The 20,348-nt window shown below is 31.7% G+C and overlaps 3 long non-coding RNA genes and 1 pseudogene across 8 annotated transcripts; 3 read left to right on the top strand and 1 right to left on the bottom strand.

The window, feature by feature from the left end:
• The first annotated feature begins 634 nt into the window (after positions 1–634).
• LOC125580596 lies at positions 635–2,016 on the top strand. Its single transcript, XR_007318336.1, has 2 exons — positions 635–1,503; positions 1,651–2,016. It is a non-coding gene; the product is annotated as an uncharacterized LOC125580596 (long non-coding RNA).
• Positions 2,017–5,428: 3,412 nt separating this feature from the next.
• LOC125580597 lies at positions 5,429–6,491 on the top strand. Its single transcript, XR_007318337.1, has 2 exons — positions 5,429–6,122; positions 6,191–6,491. It is a non-coding gene; the product is annotated as an uncharacterized LOC125580597 (long non-coding RNA).
• A 1,876-nt stretch (positions 6,492–8,367) lies between these two features.
• LOC106352294 lies at positions 8,368–9,008 on the top strand (annotated as a pseudogene).
• A 7,247-nt stretch (positions 9,009–16,255) lies between these two features.
• Positions 16,256–18,835, bottom strand: LOC106388347. Of its 6 annotated transcripts, none has more exons than XR_001275266.3 (5): positions 18,360–18,835; positions 17,984–18,079; positions 17,149–17,682; positions 16,903–17,020; positions 16,256–16,617 (listed from the first exon to the last, which is right to left on the bottom strand). It is a non-coding gene; the product is annotated as an uncharacterized LOC106388347 (long non-coding RNA). The 6 variants fall into 6 exon arrangements; XR_002652532.2 differs by having other exon boundaries at positions 17,984–18,126; XR_002652534.2 differs by having other exon boundaries at positions 17,984–18,063; positions 18,360–18,834.
• Between the last annotated feature and the right edge of the window lie 1,513 nt (positions 18,836–20,348).

The following is a 20,348-nucleotide window of genomic DNA, read 5'->3' on the forward strand; positions in this document are numbered from 1 at the left end:
AATTTTCATATAATAGAAAATGTAAGTTAATAGGTTGTTATTCAATTCTTTCAGTGTAAATTATGCATTTAAATAGTAAGAGTGGTGTTGTAGATTGGTTATCTTCTAAATGGCCCTCATATACTGTTGAAAAATATGGGTCATGGAATTTTGGAAGAGTATTATTGGAGTTACTCAATAATTCAACTTCGCCAACATGTCACTCTTATGATTAACATATAAATTAGTTTTATAATTTTAACCTTAAAAGACCAGATCATATTTGATGGTTTACTCAATCCCACCATTCCATGCAGATCCAAATATTTTTGTTTAAATTTATGAAACAAATCTACAGAAAAGGTTTTGAGAGGTAAAACAGTGTTACAAAGGACAGAAACAGGCTGACGTTTCCTCAGACATTCTGTCTCATTGGTAAGTCCTTCTCTTGTTTTTTTCCCTTTCCTCTGTCATTTCACCTCACAAGTCACAAGTCATTTTACCTCTCTGTCTCTGCTCTTTCAGCTTTACTCTTACCATTTGCATACACGTGTAACTCCTTTATACCGTTAGATCTTTTTCCACTGCAAACATAAACAACACCTACCACAAATCTTCAATTCCGGTTCGGTTCAACTAGTATATACATATGTTTTTTTTCTATATCATGTATTGGATATGTAAAAAACTAAAAATTGGATATGTAAAAAACTAAAAATTATGGGTATTTGGGAAAGTGTATAGTGTTTGGTGGTGGACCTGGTGGCAGTCTCGATAAAATGTAGCTTCGACTAGGGAGCACATGTTTTTGGTCAGACCATCCCTAAAGATTATTATTATATCAACAAAGAAAAAGGTTCATTTATATCAGTTGTGAAGCAGCCGTAAATAATATACCTAAAATATGTTGCCTCTCCCAAAAGAAACCGTACATATGGTAAAATAATAGTAACACCAAATAATTTGATTGTTGATTAAAAGAATAAAGACACTAGTTCACGTCCGAACATGGAATACGGCGAGTTTATGTTAACGATGTCATTGTTATATTTGAGAAAACAAATAAGTTTTCCAGAATTTCTGATTACTAATCTCACTCCTATGTCATGTTTGCCTTCTAATGATGTTTTGAATGGTAATGCATGTGTGTTTGTTGCAGTTGAGCTTCAAACGATACAATCGCGTGAAACACATGTAATCACATTCACAAAATTTTGTCACTAACATCACTTTTTTTTTTCTTGTACATGTGAAATGTACTTAGACACATTTTGATCGGATACAGCCATACGTCATCATAGAACTGGATTTCTAATTGCTTAGAATTAAATTCTAAAGGTAACTACCAAAGTTTTTAAACTAAATGAAGTGCTTTATGACAGTTGTATTTAGTGCCCACAGAAATAACTTTGGAGAGAGGGAGAGAGAGAGACACTGAAGCTGAGGTTTGCAAGGAGGCTTCTCGTTTCTCTCAGACGAAACGAATAAAGAACAAAAAACAAAGATGAGAGAAATCCACAAAAGGTGAAAAACACAAGCAAGAAGCAATAATGCATTCTAGTCTCATTTTCTGATTCACACACCACTCTTCTTCACCGAAATCTATTCCTCACTTGTTCGAGTTTTTAATGCTCTATCTGATTTTTTTGTTCTTATCTTGAATGTTTTTAGTAGAAGAAATCAAACAATGGAGGGTACTGATTATTACTGCAACAATGGTGGGGTTTCAAGAAGAGCGTTTTTTGTTAGGGAAGAAGAAAAATGAGCCTCAATACTCTTCCATGTTGTTGATCAGATTCATTTCGTCAGTATGTTTTTAATCTGTTTCTTTTATTGATAAAGATTAGTGTAGTGGTATTGGCAGAATGGCTCAATCTCCTTGTCACACATTATCACGTCACGTGATACACTCTTCTTTCCCTCTCTTTAATTTTATTTTTGACGTATGGTTTTCATACCTCATTTATCAAGAAAACAACTTGTTTTGCTTCTTGCCGAAAGCAAATTTAAGAACTAAATAAAAATAGCTTTTTCATATTTACTTGTTACAACTATGCAAGAACTTGGCTCTAAAAGCAGGTTATCGTTTAAAATTCAACCTATTGCATACATATTACCTCTATTTCTTCTGCTTTCTCGAGTGTCATCTTTCAAGGATTTAATATGTGTGTGGGTATAATATACTTAGGCCCTAAATACGGTGATGTAATTATTTTTCAATGTGTGTAGATATATTGCATGTATATCTGTAAATCTCCTCTTAATTTATTTAATTCGATGTGAATTGTTGACGCAGGAGGAAAATGAATTGGTTTTACGTTTCTACTTCTCTTGTGAATTTGTCATGTGCCTTCATAAAACCAAATGCTAGGGCTTTCGCTCAACTATTACGTACATTAGCCAAATACAACTAAATAGTATATGCTTAATTGAGGAATGATTAAAAAGAAGCAATTATCAAGGGAGTAGTGTGTGTTTTACACATTAATCACAGATCCCGTCAATGATGTGTTTCTTCTATTAATTTGGACTATCAAACCTTTGGCCCATGATACAAAGCCCAAATATACAAACTAAGCTTCTTGTTTTCCGTTTGGTTCAACAACTTCAACCAAATACACATATAAAACGTCTTAAGCATTTGTTCAACGGTACTAAAACACTCGGACTGTTCCATTTTACTTATAGCAGCATGTACTTTTAGTTTATTTGTATGTATAATATAACGATGCTCAGTTGCTCATATACAAAGTATAATCAAGAAACCGTAAAGAAGTAGAAAATTTAGAGAACGTGGACGAATCATGTCGACGATATGAGCAAATGGGAAATCGCAGAAGAATATACGCATTCCGACGAAGATTTGCTGCCCCTTTCGCACATGTTTTGCTTGTTCAGTTTCTTTTGGAAACTTAATGCGTATAAGCCAATAGATTTTTTTAGGTCACTAAATTACCACAGATGAATTTATCCGGCCCATGGATACAAATATATAAAAAAAGTAAAGATTTGTTTTAGTCAATGTTTTTAAACCCGACCCGGACACTGAATCGGACAACTTACCGGATCGCTGAGTTACCGACCGCAGGTGAACCGCGGATTAATAAATCAATTAATTTTATTATATAATAATATATTAGCTATGAAAATAAATATATAAAAACTAAAGTTAAATATTTTCTAAATGTTTTTTAAAACATAAAATAATAGTTTGGATATGTATATATTTTATGTTTAAAAAGTTTTTAACAAATAATTAACTTTAGTTTTTATATTTTTATTTTCATTTGACATATAAAATATCAAAAATATAATTTAGACTATTTGAAATTTTCTGTGACAAAGTAAGACACTACTGAAAAAAAGACAGATAGCATCACTTATAAAGTGTCAAAAAAATAACTGATTGTAGTTTGAATCATGTATATTAAATTGACACTAAATATGTGATTTTACATCAGTTACAGTAAATGATGTTAATAGTAACTTGATTAACATCACTTGGAATTAAAATGACACAAATCAATATTAATTTACATCACTTATAAATAACCAACGCAAATATATGAATTTGCATCAATTACATAACTGAAATATTTGCTTATTTTGATTAGCATCAATTACGTAAGAGATATAAACGTAGCATCAGTAAATAAGTGATGTTAATAAAAAAATTGCAGATAAAAAAAATTTACAACTAAAAATAATGTCTTGTTTTTTCCGCCAAATTGAAAACTTAAATTTAATAAAATGTTGTTCTCGACAAAACACACCGCCTGAGAAGCAAAAGTTATTTTTTTGACTAAATTTTTGCATAGTTCTATTTTTTTAACATTATATACATGATTCCAAATTAGATTCAAGATTTCTGGGCTGAAATTAATTCTCTCAATATTCATTCTTTCAGTACAAGGTTTGAGTTATTATTAAAACGTTTCATTTCAGCTTTTTCTTTAAGGTGAGTTTTTGTTCTTAATTTTGATTTTTGGATTTATGTTAATTCTAGTAATCTAAAGTGTAAGATTAAATTCATATGTTAAAAAGTGTGAAAAATATATAAATCTTAAATCATAAACAAACCATAAAACCTTTAATCCTAAATAAAAAACGGTGCTTTAAACATACATTTAAACCCTAAAATATAAATATAAACTTTAAAACTCTAATTTTTCTTACTTTACTTTAAATCTTAAATTTAAACTTAAAATTTTCTATTTTCAAAATTTTATCTCAAATTTTAAATCTAAACCCCAAATACCATACTCCAAACCCTAAACTATAAACTACACCTTATACTCCAAATCCTAATTCTAAACACCAAATCTAGCATTTATAAACTTAAACACTAAAAATCTTAAATGCAAACTAAAAATTTTCTATTTACATCTCAAATCTTACCCTAAACCCCATATTTCAAAATTAGTTTTTTATATCATAAACATAAAACTTTAATTTCTGATATACAAATCTAAATACTATAGTATATGTAAAAATAAAACACAGACTTAAATTTTGCATTTTATTATTTTCCTTAAGTTATATATAAAAATAAATGAATCAAAAGGATAAATACAACTAAAATGAAAGTGGTTACTTGTGATTGGTTGAAATTGTTGTGGCATGAATCACTTCTATGAAAATCTCACCATCCATAACACTTAGGCCTGTCCAATATGGTAAAACCGAACCATACCAAACCGAACCGAAATAGACAATGGTATGATTTTGGTATATACCATATAAACCGAATGAATATGATTTTATAAAAACCGTAGAATCTGGATATGGTTTGGTTTATAACCGATTAAACCGAATAAACCGAACAAAACCGATCAAAAGCAAAAACATGTAAATATGTACATATTTTATAACGTCACATGAAAAATATATTTGTTATATAAGTTATTCTTTTGTTAATAATTATTACCATATTTTATAGTAATAAAGAATCAGAAAAACAATTAAAATATAATTAAATAACAATTCATCGTAACTGAGTCTTTTTATTTTCTTAGTCTTCTTCTTTTAATCATTTTGTTTTCTTTTATCATTGATTAAATTGAAGTGAAGGTTATAAATTTGATGGATAATAACTAGATTAAATTTTTCACAATTTTTTTCTTATTTATAAACGAACAGAGTTTCACTCGATGAAGCATGACTTTGATGAACACTGAATATGGAAGAGTGGAAACATTTTATTTCATACTTCTCTTCTCTTTTGTTTTTTTTTATTTTTATTTCCAAAATTTCGAGCTTTGATTTTAATTCTAGATTTGATTATTTCATTTGAAGGTATAAGCGTTTTTATTTTTTTGTTCTTTTATTTGAAAATATAATATATTTTTAATAAATGACTGCGATGACAATATGCCTCTAAAATTTATATAATATGATCCCAAACTAAATAATTATGTTTTGGTATAAAACCGAATAAACTGAAAACCGGCGGTATATAAACCGAACCGAACCGAAGTAAATATGGATTTAGAATGGTAGTTATATTTTACTAACCGAAATACCGAAAAACCGAAAAAACCGAACCGATATCCCGATTGAACACCCCTAATAACACTTAATCCAATGGACCATAGTACTTTACCTCTCTTTCCCTAACTACGACCAAATTACTTCTTCTCTTTCAAAAACCTAAAGTCTCTTTTACTTTATTTCAAGTCTGTGGATTTCTTCCTCTTCTTCCAAAACTGTCATTCTCTCCCTCTTTTCTTTGTTCTTGTTTATAAATTTGTTTTGTTCTTAATTCTCTTGTAAGACTTTATTTCTAGTCTCTGCTTTTGTTTCATGTTCAGTTTCAGGTCAAGAAGAAGAGGAGGAGGAAATGCTCAAAAAAAAAAAGAAGAGGAGGAGGACGTGACAACATCGACGGGATTAAAGCAGTGGTGCGCAGGGCCGGTCCAAACAATAAAAATTTTCCTTTGGGCCCTAAGCCTATATAGCAAATATATAAATAATAACAATCTGTAATGTAAAATTGTGAAATATGGCCCAGGGGCCCTAAGCAGTTGCTTATGTTGCCTACCCTCTGGGCCGGGCCTGGTGGTGCGGCGGCACAAGCGATATGGTCATGGTGGTGCTGTGTGGTAGCGGCAATGTTGCTTGACCCCGGCGGTGCAAGCGATTAGGTTTAGATTATATCTTTTTTTCTCCCTCACTCTCTCTAATTTAAATCTGATTTTTGGTTCTTGGTTAGGGTGGTGGGCGTGAGCAGAGGTGGTGGTCGTGAGCAGAGGTGGCAGGACGTGAACAGAGGTGGCAGGACGTGAGCAGAGGCAGTGGTTGTTAGCAGACGTGAGCAGAGGCGGCAGAACGTGAGAAGCAGCAGCAGGTCGTGAGCAGAGGCGGCGGAGTAGCTCGTGAGCAGAGGAGGCTTAGATTAGGTTTAGACTTTTTTATGGTCTAGATTAGGTTTACACTTTTTTTAATTTGGTTTAGTGTAAACGATTTTAATGTAAAATTATAAATACGACTTGATTTATTTTAGTTTTTTTTTTTTTTGAAATAGCCAAAATTTTGTTTCAATTTATTTGCCACGAAATACAATTCTTACAATCATTTATAAAAACCGATAGTAATTTTTGGATCATTTATTTATAACTGATATAAATATTACATCAACTAAATAGTCGATATAAATATTTAATATCAATTATTACAACTGAAACAAATATTAATATCATTTATTTGGAATAATACAACGTTTAGCATCATTTAGCATAAATGATATATATTTACATCAATTGCGATAAATGATGAAATTAATTGCATCATTCGTTACAACTGTTATAAAGTATTAGAGTCACTTATATTATTGATGTAAATTCATTTGTGTCAATCAAAAAATGATATTAACGAAATATATAAATGATACACTACCTCTTGTTCTTGCGGTGAGAGTTATGACATCTAAAAAATCAAGATATAAAATTCACAAATATTTAAATATCTAATGTGAATAGTAAATTAACTTCAAATTTAAAATAAATTAAAAGTAAAAGATCATTGTAATAAATTATCAATAACAGAAATAAACTAACACTAAATCACATCAACTAATTTTGGTTCTCTTTATCATTGTTCACTTCATTTTCTTTAGGTGACATAGTGAAAAATCTTCATCAAAATCTAAAAATCACAAATATAAAACTGAAAAGGAAAAATCTAACTTTTTTTGTCAGCACCTAACTTTTTAATAAAAAACTTAGAATATAAAACATAATCTAAAAACTAAAAAAAAAGTAAAATTTATTTATTGGTTCAACCGGTATGGGTTTTAGTGGATTTTTGCCGGTTTTTGCGGGTTTCTAAATATTGGGTTTTCCATAAAACCCAAACCAAATTTTTTCTGGATCACCGGGTTTACCGGTTCAAACACGGATCCGGATCGGGTTTCAAAACACTGGTTTTAGGTAATATCAGCTTTTTGATATTGCATCTCAATATAATAGAAGGTAAAAGCAGCATTTTCCCACTAATATCGATAGGCATTAAAATGGCTTCAAGATCCATTAATTAAACATATGACGTCTCAGACTCCAGACTTCGTTGCTACTCCAGACTTCGTTGCTACGATAGTAGGATGCACACTGATGCGCTACACACATTGGCATAACACAAATAAAAAGTGACTTTGATGGAAAAAAGCAGATATAATTGGTGCATATGAGAATATATGGTCCCGTGGATATAAAGACGAAACAAACATTACTGAAGGAAATTAAATAGAGATGAACATATCCAATTTTTTATGGGAAATCGGCCAAAAAAACACTGAACTTTGCGGGAATTGCCAAAAGAAACCTGGACATATGGGCTAGCCAATAAAATCCTGAACTTTTGTTGACTTTTCGGGTTTATTAAGAAACTTACGATTGACTGACCAGATAAACACACCGTTAACCGAGTTAACTGATAATTAAGCGGACGTTAATTTTGGGTGTTAAAGTATACGACGTCGTTTCATCACTTTGTCTGATTAAAGACAAACGACGTCGTTTATATAGCTGTGTTATTAAAAATATGTGTTTCCTACGGCTCGAACTCGTGTACTCGGGTTTAATGGTAGGGGTTTTTGCCACTGAGCTAGTGGACTTTGCAATGGCTATACGAACACAATATCTTTTATTCTTCGAATCCGAGTTAAAGACAAATTAATGAAACGAGGCGTTTTACATTAACTTTTTTATTAAAAAGATGGGGTTCCATCGACTCGAACTCGTGCACTCGGGTATAATGGTAGGGGTTTTTGCCACTGAGCTAGTGGACTTTGCAATGGATATACGAACACAGTTTCTTTTATTCTCTTTGAATCCGAGTTAAATGAATCAAAAAGAGACGACGGTTTTCTCCTCCGATTGGTATAAACCCTAAATGGGCGAAATCATGAATCCAGTTCGCGATTCTCTTCGATCTCGTCCTTAAGAATCTCGATTCTCATCTCTCCTTCTTCGAGTATCGCATGATGAGTTCGGGTTGTGAGGATTCGTCTGTGAATACGATGGGAATTCGTGGTATCCCGGAGCAATGCGGTTGTGGTCGAAGAACTGGGATATACACATCAAAAACGAAGGTCAATCCAGGAAGAACTTTCTTTAGATGCCCAACGTTTCAAAATGTAAGTGTTTAATTTGATTGTGTTTAAGATAAGAACATAAGATTCAATGGCTAGGTAGTAAGTGAGAAATTGTTTGAATATAAAGATTGTGTTCATGATTTGTGTCTAGGATCACTTGTATAAATGGGTAGATGAAGCTGTCTACGAAGAGGTTCAAGATGCATTGCCAAAAGTTGAATGCTTTGCATCAGATGTTATGAAAATTAAAATGGAGATCGAAAGCATGAAAACCGTGGAGGAAGACTTGAAAGAAGATGTCAGGAAGGCGAGCAATGAACTTAAGAAGCTGAATGTGATCATGAAAGTGGGTTTTTCGGTGGTTTGTTTAGGCGTTGTGATATGTCTTGTGTTGATCATGTTTGACAAAGCAGATGGGTTGTCTATGAATAGCTACTAAGAGACTGTTTATGTAAGGCTATGTTTATGTAAGAATCATGGTTCATGTAAGGCTATGTTTTAAGACAATGTTTCAGTAATGTTTATGTTTTACTTCTTGATTGTTTATAGAAGGACAAATGCACCATTGAACAGACCATCAAGATAAACAACATGATGAAAACACAAAGATAATAACCAAGACTATCTTCATTGAGAGTTTCAAATTAAAACAGCAGGAAAAGAAGAAAGAAAAAGGTAGTTCTTGTTCCAAAAGCATTCAGACAGAGACACCATCATAAACAACAGACAACGAAAGCATTCAGACAGAGACCATCATAAACAACACACAAGCATCTAAAACAACCATCTTCCCCACGATGCTGTCTGTGATGCTTCAGCTTGTGAGGATTGACCTTCTGAAGATTGAGGAACTTCCCATGGTGATGCTTGAGCTTGTGAGGATTGATTTTGTGAGGTTTGAGCTTCTGAGGATTGAGCTTGTGACTCGCCAAAGTGTAGTCCCTGCAACATATAAATGAATTGTTAGACACATTACCGAGAGCTAAAAAACAATGAGATAGAAACTAAGACCCTAACCTGATATTTCCTTGGTCTGCCTCTTGGTTTCTTAGGTGGCAATACCCCCTTCCGAAAAGTCCACTAGCTCAGTGGCAATACCCCCTTACGACCACGAGTGCACGGGTTCGAGTCCCGGCAGCAACAACAATTTTAATTAAGCAAAACGACGTCGTCTTGAGATTTTGTGTTTAACAAAACAACTGAATGAAACGACGTAGTTTCACTAAACGGCAATAATTAACGGTGAGTTAACACTGTCTTAACTGTCGGTTAACGGTGTGTTAATTTGGTTAGTCAACCGTAAGTTTGTGAATTAACTAAAAACGTCAACAAAAAATCGGGGTTTTATTGGTCAGGTTCGAGTACAGGTTTCTTTTGGCAATTCCCGCAAAGTTCAGTGTTTTTTTGGCCGATTTCTCAATTTTTTATGTAGTGCAAATTATTGGGAAGAGATTCTACTTTATATAATCACATCATGAAAATTAAGAAGTTCCCCTTTTTCGTATGTGTTTGCATTATTCGTATAATAATATTGATCTGCAGCTAGATTTGTCCCATCATTCAGTTTCAAGAGCAATTATGGCTCCGATCGGTAACCATCGATTAATCGCAGAATCGCGGAAATAACAGATAAGCTACGGAAAAAATTAATTAAGTCGCGGAAAAATTCAAAATTTGCGGAATGATGAAATATATATTAAATTGAATAAACTATTTTATATGGTATTTAATTTTTTATAAAAAAACAAATAGCAGTAATTAAACTAATTATTATAATTGTGAAAACAATTAAAATTTATTAAAAAAAATTTAATTCTTATTATAAATTTCTAACTTATCTTTCAATACGTTTTAACAATAGCTTGATATTTTATAATATTCAAATTATAATAAAACTTTATTTACAACATAATTATTACAATTGTGAAAACAACTAAAATTTATTAAAAACATTTTAGTTCTTATTATAAATATATAGCTTATCTTTCAATACGTTTTAACAATAGATTGACATTTTATAATATACAAATTATAATTAAACTTTATTTACAACATAATTATTTATCAATAAAAATCTATTGATGTGTATTTTAAATTTAAGATAGTATTAGCATATAATTTAATAATATGAAAGTGTTAACTTTGTAATTTTTTGCACCATAGTCTACTAAAACTCACTTTTCCACTTAACAACATTTTCCTTTATATTTTTGTCAGCAAAAACGCAAACTAACGTTTTTTTTTTCATTCTGCAACATTTTGTTGATTGGTTAAATACTTGCGGAATCGCGTTTCACGCGCTATTTCGCATGGTTACCAATCAAGGCCTATAACTCTTACGAATCCAATTCTAATGTTACATTGGCCTTGAGTGTTGGTAGTGGTTTGAGAAGAATGCACTGCGGGACGAAGAATGTGTCGCCATTCAACATAATCTTCTCTGCTTCCAATTTTGTTAAAACTAAATAAATAAGAAAATAAAATATGGAATGCGGGACAGACTTAAGCGTGGACCGCACCTTCGTATGAAAACACCCAATTTGATGTGGTTACTAGTGTTTTTTTTTTGTCAAGTGTAGTTATTAGTTAGACATATTACTGTAGGTACAAAATTTATTGTTTTTAGTTAGTAAAAATCTATATTATAATAGATCAGTTTTTGGTCACTCCTCAGCGCGCCACGTCATCGTTTTGTGGGTCCCACTTTTAAAAAGTGTAAAAAAGTGTAAAGCCCATGGCTCGAACCCGGGTTATTGAGACATAAACACCAACATTTATACCACTAAGCTAACTGATACCTTTGTACATTGATGGCCGAACATAATATATATTTATGAAGGTCGAAAGCCCTTGCTTCTTCGGCTTCCTCTGTGGGTCGGTCCTACAAGTGTGTTATGGGTTTCATTTTTAAATGAGATTCATCACGTTATATGAAAAAAACTTAAGTTTGCAACAATTATGGTTTTCCTATATTGGAAACTGTTGTAGTTTAATATGAGTTCTTTTCATCATTGTCTCAAACAAGTCTGAGTTACAGAGTTGCGCCGTGTGTATGTTCGTAATCTATTTTTTCACCGGTGAACTCTTCATGTCCCCATCTTAAATCGCTTGATCATAAATGTTCCTGATTTGTAGCCCCTCTGTAAACCATATATATATGATTCTCATCTTTGATGAACTCAATCTGCATCTCCACAAAACTCATTGATTCCTCTTAGCTTTAACCATATTCTAGAAAATGTTTCTCTCTGCCTCTCCAGTTCATCAAACCGGCGTCCCGGCGTCCGTCACTCAACCTTCGAGTCTCTCCGTCTTGGACTTAGTAGTCAGAGCATAGCCTCTGGCTTCCTCCGCTTCTGGATTCCCTGAACTTCAAGAAAGACAAGGAGTTTGTGGGAATCACGGTTCTTTTCCTCGATGAAAAGGTAAGTTAATCTTCGATCTATCACACTTATTTAACATAATTGTTTTAATTTATTTCCTGATTCTTTGTTGGATAATACTATTTGCAGATTCCGTGATTCATGGGTTTACTCCCGTCGGACGTGCTAATCATTACATACCATCTTTGAAAGCAGATTTCATTGTGAAAGTCGATCGTTTTGAGGTTGCTAGGTGCTCCAAGTGATTGCGAACACAAACCTAGAAATTGGTAAACATAGCATATTTGGCAGCTCCAAGCAAGATTACAATCAGACAAATTCAAGTGGAATGACATACCAACAACTGAAATTGGTAATTAGTCAACAACTTATCCCATATCTTCCTTATCTGAAAAAATCTACTGTGTTTCTGATCTATTTTTTCATCTACGCAACTTTAGCCTATGTCATGGATAGCTCTCTCCCAAGAATTGCATTGACTATGGTTTCTGGGAAGAAAAAGATCTTGCTCCTGAAAAAAGACCGTGACAACCCTGTTGTAAAATTTTAGTTTGTGCAGAACAAAAAACTTTGATTTATTTTCTATTTAGTATAGTGATAGTTGTTGACAATCATTAGTTATTTGCCAATATGTTTTTTATGCGGCATTTCAGAACTCTCCATTCCAAGCGGAACAACAGATGGAAGCTAATTTTTCTGGAAGCTCCTCGACTTCAAGACAGAATTAGAAGATAGATGTTGGTGGGAGAGGTTAATCAAGGGAATACTTCAGAGAAGTGAGACAGCCTAGCCAGACTTCATCTTTTGTACAGCCTGAGCAAAGAGTGGAACCCACAAAACACGAGAGAAGAAAAAACAAAACACGAAATTAACATATTCAGATCTTTTCTCTTGCATGTCTAACATCTGGCGCCGACGAAACTCAACACCCACGGCAGACGAAGCTGATGCAAGTAAACCTCTCATCAATCATGCTTAAAATCAATCTACGCTTTTCAATCTCACAAACTAAGAAACAATTTTACCTACATGAATCCGGAAATTAGTGCCCACATTCCCGACATAGAGAAAAAAAGGAGTTGAAGTCCTAACAGTTTTTTCAGTATAGACTAAACTACAGATTCAAGGCCCAGTTATTTTGAAACCCTAACATTTTAAATCCAAATTTATTATATTTTTCCATGCATTATTTGATTTATATACAAACAACTACCTAAGTAAACACTATCAAGTTCCATCACCCTCAACTTTGAACATATAAGATATAAAAATATCAACATATGACTTCGTCGTTCATTCTTATATCAAACTCATCAACCTATGTAATATCCAAAGTCCCATCAATCACATTATAGACAAAAAAACAATAAAATCCCGTAAACAAAACTATACAATACACCTATAATGTAGTCGACCCCGCGCTTGCGCGGGGACTATGCACCTAGTATTTATAAAAATACATCAACTAATATTTTCTATACAGTGGGTCCGATTGGTAATTAAAACTTTTGTTGTAAAAAAAATCTGTAGAATTTTTGCTGTGGTTTTAGATTTTATTGCTGTAAAAGTTTATGAAAGGTTTCAAAAAATTGCTCTGGATTCTAGCTTTACAGAACACTTGTACAGCTGTAGGTTATTTTAAGAGCTGTGATTTGAAATTTTTATTAAAGCTTGATTGATCTGAATTTAGTGATGTAGAAATAAACGAGACTATGGACATCACTTACAACCACTACCAATCACACCCGATATACATAAACTAAAGTTTTAATGAAAATTATTTGGGTAAAAATTTTAACTATGATAAAAAATTTATTTATCAACTAAATTCTTAATTTTATTTTTGAGCTATAAAAATATCATAAATTATTTAATTTTGTTTAAGTGATAACTAATACAATTTTGGCAGTTTTTGTTAGCACAAAAACATGAGAAAACATGTATATATAATTAGTGGTGTTCAGTTATATAGATGTAAAGTGCGAATCAAATTATAATTTTAAAATACAATAAAATATTGGCTATAAAAACTTAGAAATAACGTATTCATATTTCAGATATATAAACTAATATATTAAAATAATATTAGTATTACTGATTTTTTAGTTTATAAAATATAAATATATCATGTATCCTGCAGTTATACTATTCATTACACATGTTACCATTCACATTTTGTTTTAAACCGCTTCTTTTAAACGAACCACACTTGTCCCGTACTATGCGTTTTTCTAACACAAACCGCACATAAACCGCACCGCACTAACCAATCCGCTTGTCCCGCCCCGCTCAACCCGCTGTTACCATTCGGAGCCATTATTCGTCAAACATTCAGCAATATTTCTCTTGTAAAAAATATAGGTTTTAATTTCTCGAGCGTAGGAAATAAAGGTGTAGAACAAGTATAAAGATGCATGTAATATGAAACAAGTACAAACATGCATGTGATGCGAAAATAAGGTGATTAGTTGCAAAGCATCTCGCTACTTACATAATCCTGCTCAGCCTAATTCGGCATCTTGGCCACTTCCATCTCGTGCTTTTCCTTTTCTATCTTGTTCTTTTAGTAATTTGATTCTATAAACCAAGATCAAAACTGATAAATTTCATGATTTTAGTCATCAAGGCGAAAACATTTTTTGACAATTCGATGTAACCGGCTCTGGGTTAAAGCTGGTAAAGCCCAAGCTTTAGGCACCAAATTATATTACATATTTATTTGGCAATAAATTGACATATGTTCACAGTAATTACATATTTATTTGGCAATAAATTGACATATGTTCACAGTACTGTAGTGGTAAAAGTTTACAATATTTTTGCAGTGGTGCAGGGTTCGAATCTTGTTCATACCATTTGAGTACAATAATTTTTTCTATCTGGATTCAAAGGTTTTGGGCTTTAGGCGCCCCAAGACAGCGGACCGGGAATACACCAGGTGAATGCATTATTTTATATTTCCGTGAATGGAAGATTGGGGATCTATAGTATAATATTAGTTCAATCTCGATGTTACCGGTTTCAACTTTGGATTTAGTGTTACTAGTAGTTTGCACGGGGGATAAGTTACGCAAACTATAAAATGTTTTCTAAAATCATATTGTAAATTTTTTTGGTTTAATTTGAGAGGACCACTAAAATTTATTTTTTCGTCAGAAAAAACAAAATTATTAAATTTAAAAATTCAGGAAAATGTAATGATTTATATTTCTTATTCTTGATTTCTGTTCACTTTGATATAGTTGGAAAAAAAATTCTAAAGTAAGAATAACTAATTTTTTCTTCTAAATATTTTTTTTTAAATATTCTTGCGTTAATTGATTTTCTCACTATAGTAAATTAATCCACCTCCAAGCTAAATCATTTGAAAATATAATGTAAAGTAATAAAATTATAGAAGTAATTTTACAAAATAATATATAGATAGTTTCAATAATATCATTAATAATAAATATATATTAATTAACAACTAATGATGTTTATAATATATGTTTATAGTTATATTAGATTTTCAATTTATAATGAAATTTTCTTTAGTTTTTAGTGTTTTACTAATTATTTTTGTAAATTATTTTGGCATTTTTAAACATTTATAACAAAACTAAGTTTTCTTCCGCACTACGTGCGAATAATTACTATTTAAATTTTACTAATGATTTTATTGTGTAAATATCAAATATTGTAAAATATTTTCGTGTTCATAAATTTTCTAGGGTGTTGGATATATTATAAGAGAAGAGACATACTCTGATATTTGTTGTTTGAATTTTGCATATATCTTTATTTCTCGTATTTTTGTAATAAAATATTTCTATTAGTTTGATAAATACCAAAATCGAGTTCAAAATACATAGACAGCTCGTATGATGTTGCACGGAGTTGTGCTTTCTCAAGATAATCTTCTCAACTTTAGATAGAAGGTCTATCTCAAATTGATGTATTGATCTGTAGATCACTTTGTCATCATCTCAAATCTCGAATTGGTCTTACACAATTGTGTTTAGCAAAGCAAAAGATGGCATTTATTGTCCATTGTATGTTACATTTATTATTTTATAATCTTGTGTTTTACATTGTATTTGAATTTATTTTAAATTTTAAATTTGAAATAAATAACATTTTAAAATATAATAGCTGAATTATTTGACTGAAAAAATATAATAGCTGAATTATTTAACTGAAAAAATATAATAGCTGAATTATTTGACTGAAAAATATTTTTTCAGTTACACTTAAATGAATAATTTTATTTTATTTCCTATAACTTTAGCAAAGTTTGGTTTATAATTTGTAGATGTGTTACTTTGTAGTCAAAATTTAAAAAGTTTCACTCTTGGAATAGGATATGTCCAATACATTTTCTTACTTACGTATGACCAGTGCTAAATAACAATCATAGATAGCTTTCACGTACTCTCCCGAATCTTACTGCATGTACATGAAACTTTATAGCCCGAATATGAGAAACCTCTACATGATCTATACGAAGTAACTTGATAGCTACCCCATGCCATCATAACGATAAATACAACACATACACTCCTCAATCAAACCAACAGATGAGTCTGAGAGTTAGTCTTTCTTTTGTTTCTCATACAAACCCTTCTATTTGTACATCATGTGGCTGCAACACTCTCTGTTTAAGGTAGGGAGCTGACACAACACCTACAAAAATTTTAACTTGCACTTGTTTAGTATGTTAAATAAACATCTACAATAATATAAGCGAGTTGAATACCATTCATCTAAGTTGTAAAAAAGAAAGCTAAAATTTGAGAAACCATGTAAGCTATGTATCGTATCATTCACACAATTTGGAGACAATACTTAAGAAAATATTTGTGATTTTAACAGAAAACATAATTTAAAAAAATTATGTAGCACATTAGCTTTTGACGTACACATTATTTTGGGTCTATACAATGGAGTTTTGAGTTAGGATTTCAGAACCTTGTAGCCAGAGATTTCTCAGCCGATGCATTTGACAATGGTTCCATCAGGGTTTTGCCGATGAGGTATTTCAACTCGATCTCCCCGGAAAACCTTCTTATTTTAATGTAAAGAACACCTGCAAAGAAGAATCATTGGATTGAATTAGCTTTACTAAGTTTGACACTGATATGTTTGGCCTTTGGTACAATAGCAGCACATAAAGTGATCTGATATTGCACCCATACATTCTGTAAGTGAACTAACCGATTCCCAATTGCAGATAGCTTCAGAGACCCATGAGTTGTTTAGAAATGACTGCAGGAACTTACCGAGAAGCCAACTGGGCCCATATCTATTTTTCCTCACAGGACCATGCAGGGAGGTGTGCGATTCCAATCATGGGAAATATATGCTCACATCCCATTATGAGACCAATAACTCCAATCTGAGCACCTGTCACAGCCTTAGCTAAAAGGCTTTTCGGCCACCAGCTCTAATAAAGGAAAAGCTGTCTCTATCATCTTCCTCATGATTACTGCAGTTCCCTTAAATCAAAATAAGGAGAAGAAAATGAACACTAAGAATCTGCATATCCTGGAGGAGTACGCATCAGTGTACCAGTTACATGACCCAAACTTATGCTTGAAAACTATTGGCATGTATGAATTTAGAGCCATTGAATGGTTCTTGAAGCACTCCTTCTCGAGTGTGGTGGGCTCTCTCGGATATCAGGTGGAAGGTCAACAACTTCAAGTCCTACTCTTCATGCCAGATCACACAGTTTGTGCTCTATTGTGCCTGCACACATTGACACCAGTTCGCTACAAACGGTGAGATTCACTGACACATATGATTTAAAAGAAGGATTTGTCACTGACACACCCAAAAAAAAATATCACTTTTTACATATGGGATGATGCTTATACCTAGATCTAATTATACCTGTCGTATCAAAAAATATATCACATTAAACATTAGTCTTGCTTCAGTTTCCTTTTGCTAATCAATTGAATTGTTCATTATTTGGTTAACTGGAACACTTAAGATGGTGCAGAGATACAAACGATACGAGGAAAAAAGTTTTTTGAGGAATGATAACCTTATAGATTTTTTAAGCTGAAGCCAGTTGCCATAGATATAGAGATGGTTTCCTAGAAGTGATTGTCACTTACACTTCCGCTGCTGAAAAATAGTACTATAATTTTGCAGTCTTTTAAGAATTAAGATGGAGAATAACAACATCTGAAGGAAATAAAATAATACATTGATTAAGGTATACACATAAGCTAATCAATAGTCTAAAATCCATTACGTCTACCTCATAAGATTAACATAACACTTGATCCTTTGGAACATAAAATTTAAGGAGGATCTATTCTTTATAAACACCAAAACAAATTATTATACTGATCGAATCATAATAACAGAGGAAAAGGATATTCTTATCGCTTTAAAGAGAAATATAGAGACCATACCTGCAGATCTTTTAAATGTCATTATTCGATTTTAGAGAATCTTGCAAGGGTTTTAGACTTTTAGTCTATCGATCATTTGGATCGTGGAAGGAAGGATTCTATCGATCATTAGGATCGTGGAAGGAAGGATTTTATAATCGTCACAGAAAGAGATGATAAATATGAGGGAGAGGCAAATAAATATGAGGGAGCGGCCATTATAATCATAATTGAAGTTGGGGAATCACGATTAGAAAATGGAACTGCTGATTTTTGGAGATGTGAGGAGACATCAATCTCCAAGGAATAAGAACCGTCCAAATTATTTTAAGAAAATAAAGTGGAGTTTCGTTTGTGGAGAAGTTGATCGATCAGAGCTCTTTGCGCTTTGAATCGGAGAAGAGGAAGAGGCAGAGGCGTAGTTCCTCGAGACCTCCGTCTGCATCGCGATCTCCGTGTTCTGTAGTTTTTTTTTTTTTTTACGTTTGTCGACATAACACAATAGATAGAAGCCCTGGCCTAAAACAAACAAAGCCCATACGAAAATGAAATTAAGAAACGAAGGCCCAAACGTAACATAACACAACGGATCTGACGTGGCAAAAAGAAAGGTTCTGGTTGGAAGATTATTTTAACTGACGTGGCAGCACAGATTTTCAGCATATGCTGCTTTTAGTATTGTGACTAGATTTTTTAACCGCATTTTATATGTATTTCTCAATTCTAAAAAAATAATGTATAATATTGTATTACATTATTTAAAGAATATAAAATAAGACTACAGAATATAAATATATTTTTTAAATTTTCTTTGTGGAAATCATTATGTTGTTTGATTGTTCTACTTGACTCACATATTTGCATAGTTATTTGTGATAGATGAATAACTATATTTTTATTATCAGTAAATAATATATATTTATTATATAATATAAGAAACATAAAATTATTTACTTTTAAAACAAACTTGTCTCATGTTGGGGACTCGGTTATAGACATATCATATTCGAATGAGAGATTTTTACAGTTATCAATCTTCTTAACAGTCAAGAAACAAATATGAATATCAAAACAATCTCGTACGATCTCTTTGTGGAATAACTGCTCTGAAGAAATTGAATTTAAGCATCAAAAGGACTGAAAATGGATGTGTAGATGTATTATCTAAGTCAGCTTTACAAAATACTAGTCATAGTTCATATATCATTTATGTCCATTCTATTTTTTTGTCCATCCTTTCTTAAACATTTTGAAATAACTGATGCTAATTAATAATAAACTTTTGGCTAGCAAAAAAATCAAATTTGTCTAATTATCGCTTAATTTGTCTAACTGATATATATATGTATTTCTCAATTCTAAAAAAATAATGTATAATATTGTATTACATTATTTAAAGAATATAAAATAAGACTGCATAACATAAATATATTTATTTTAAATTTTCGTTGTGGAAATCATTATGTTGTTTGATTGTTGTACTTGATTCACATATTTGCATAGATATTTGTGATAGATGAATAACTATATTTTTATTATCAGTAAATAATATATATTTATTATATAATATAAAAAATGAAATTATTTACTTTTTAAACAAAGTTGTCTCATGGTGGGGATTCGATTATAGACATATAATATTCGAAGGAGATATTTTTACAGTTATCAATCTTCTTAACAGTCAAGAATCAAATATGAATATCAAAACAATTTCTCATACGATCTCTTTGTGGAATAACTGCTCTGAAAATTTTGAATTTAGGCATAAAAAAGGACGGGAAATGATGTGCAGATGTGTTATATAAATCAGCTTTACAAAGTACTACTATTCATAGTTCATATATGATTTAAGTCCATCATTTCTTAAATATTTTGAAATAATTGATGCTAATTAATAATAAACTTTTGGCTGAAAAAAAAAATCAAATTTGTCCTATTATCGCTTAAATATTTTATTAATATTATCTAAGAAGCTTTCAATTGATATCATAGTTTAATTTTTATTAGTTT

This window comes from Brassica napus, chromosome C1 (genome assembly GCF_020379485.1).
Source record: "Brassica napus cultivar Da-Ae chromosome C1, Da-Ae, whole genome shotgun sequence".
NCBI classification, from domain to species: domain Eukaryota; kingdom Viridiplantae; phylum Streptophyta; class Magnoliopsida; order Brassicales; family Brassicaceae; genus Brassica; species Brassica napus.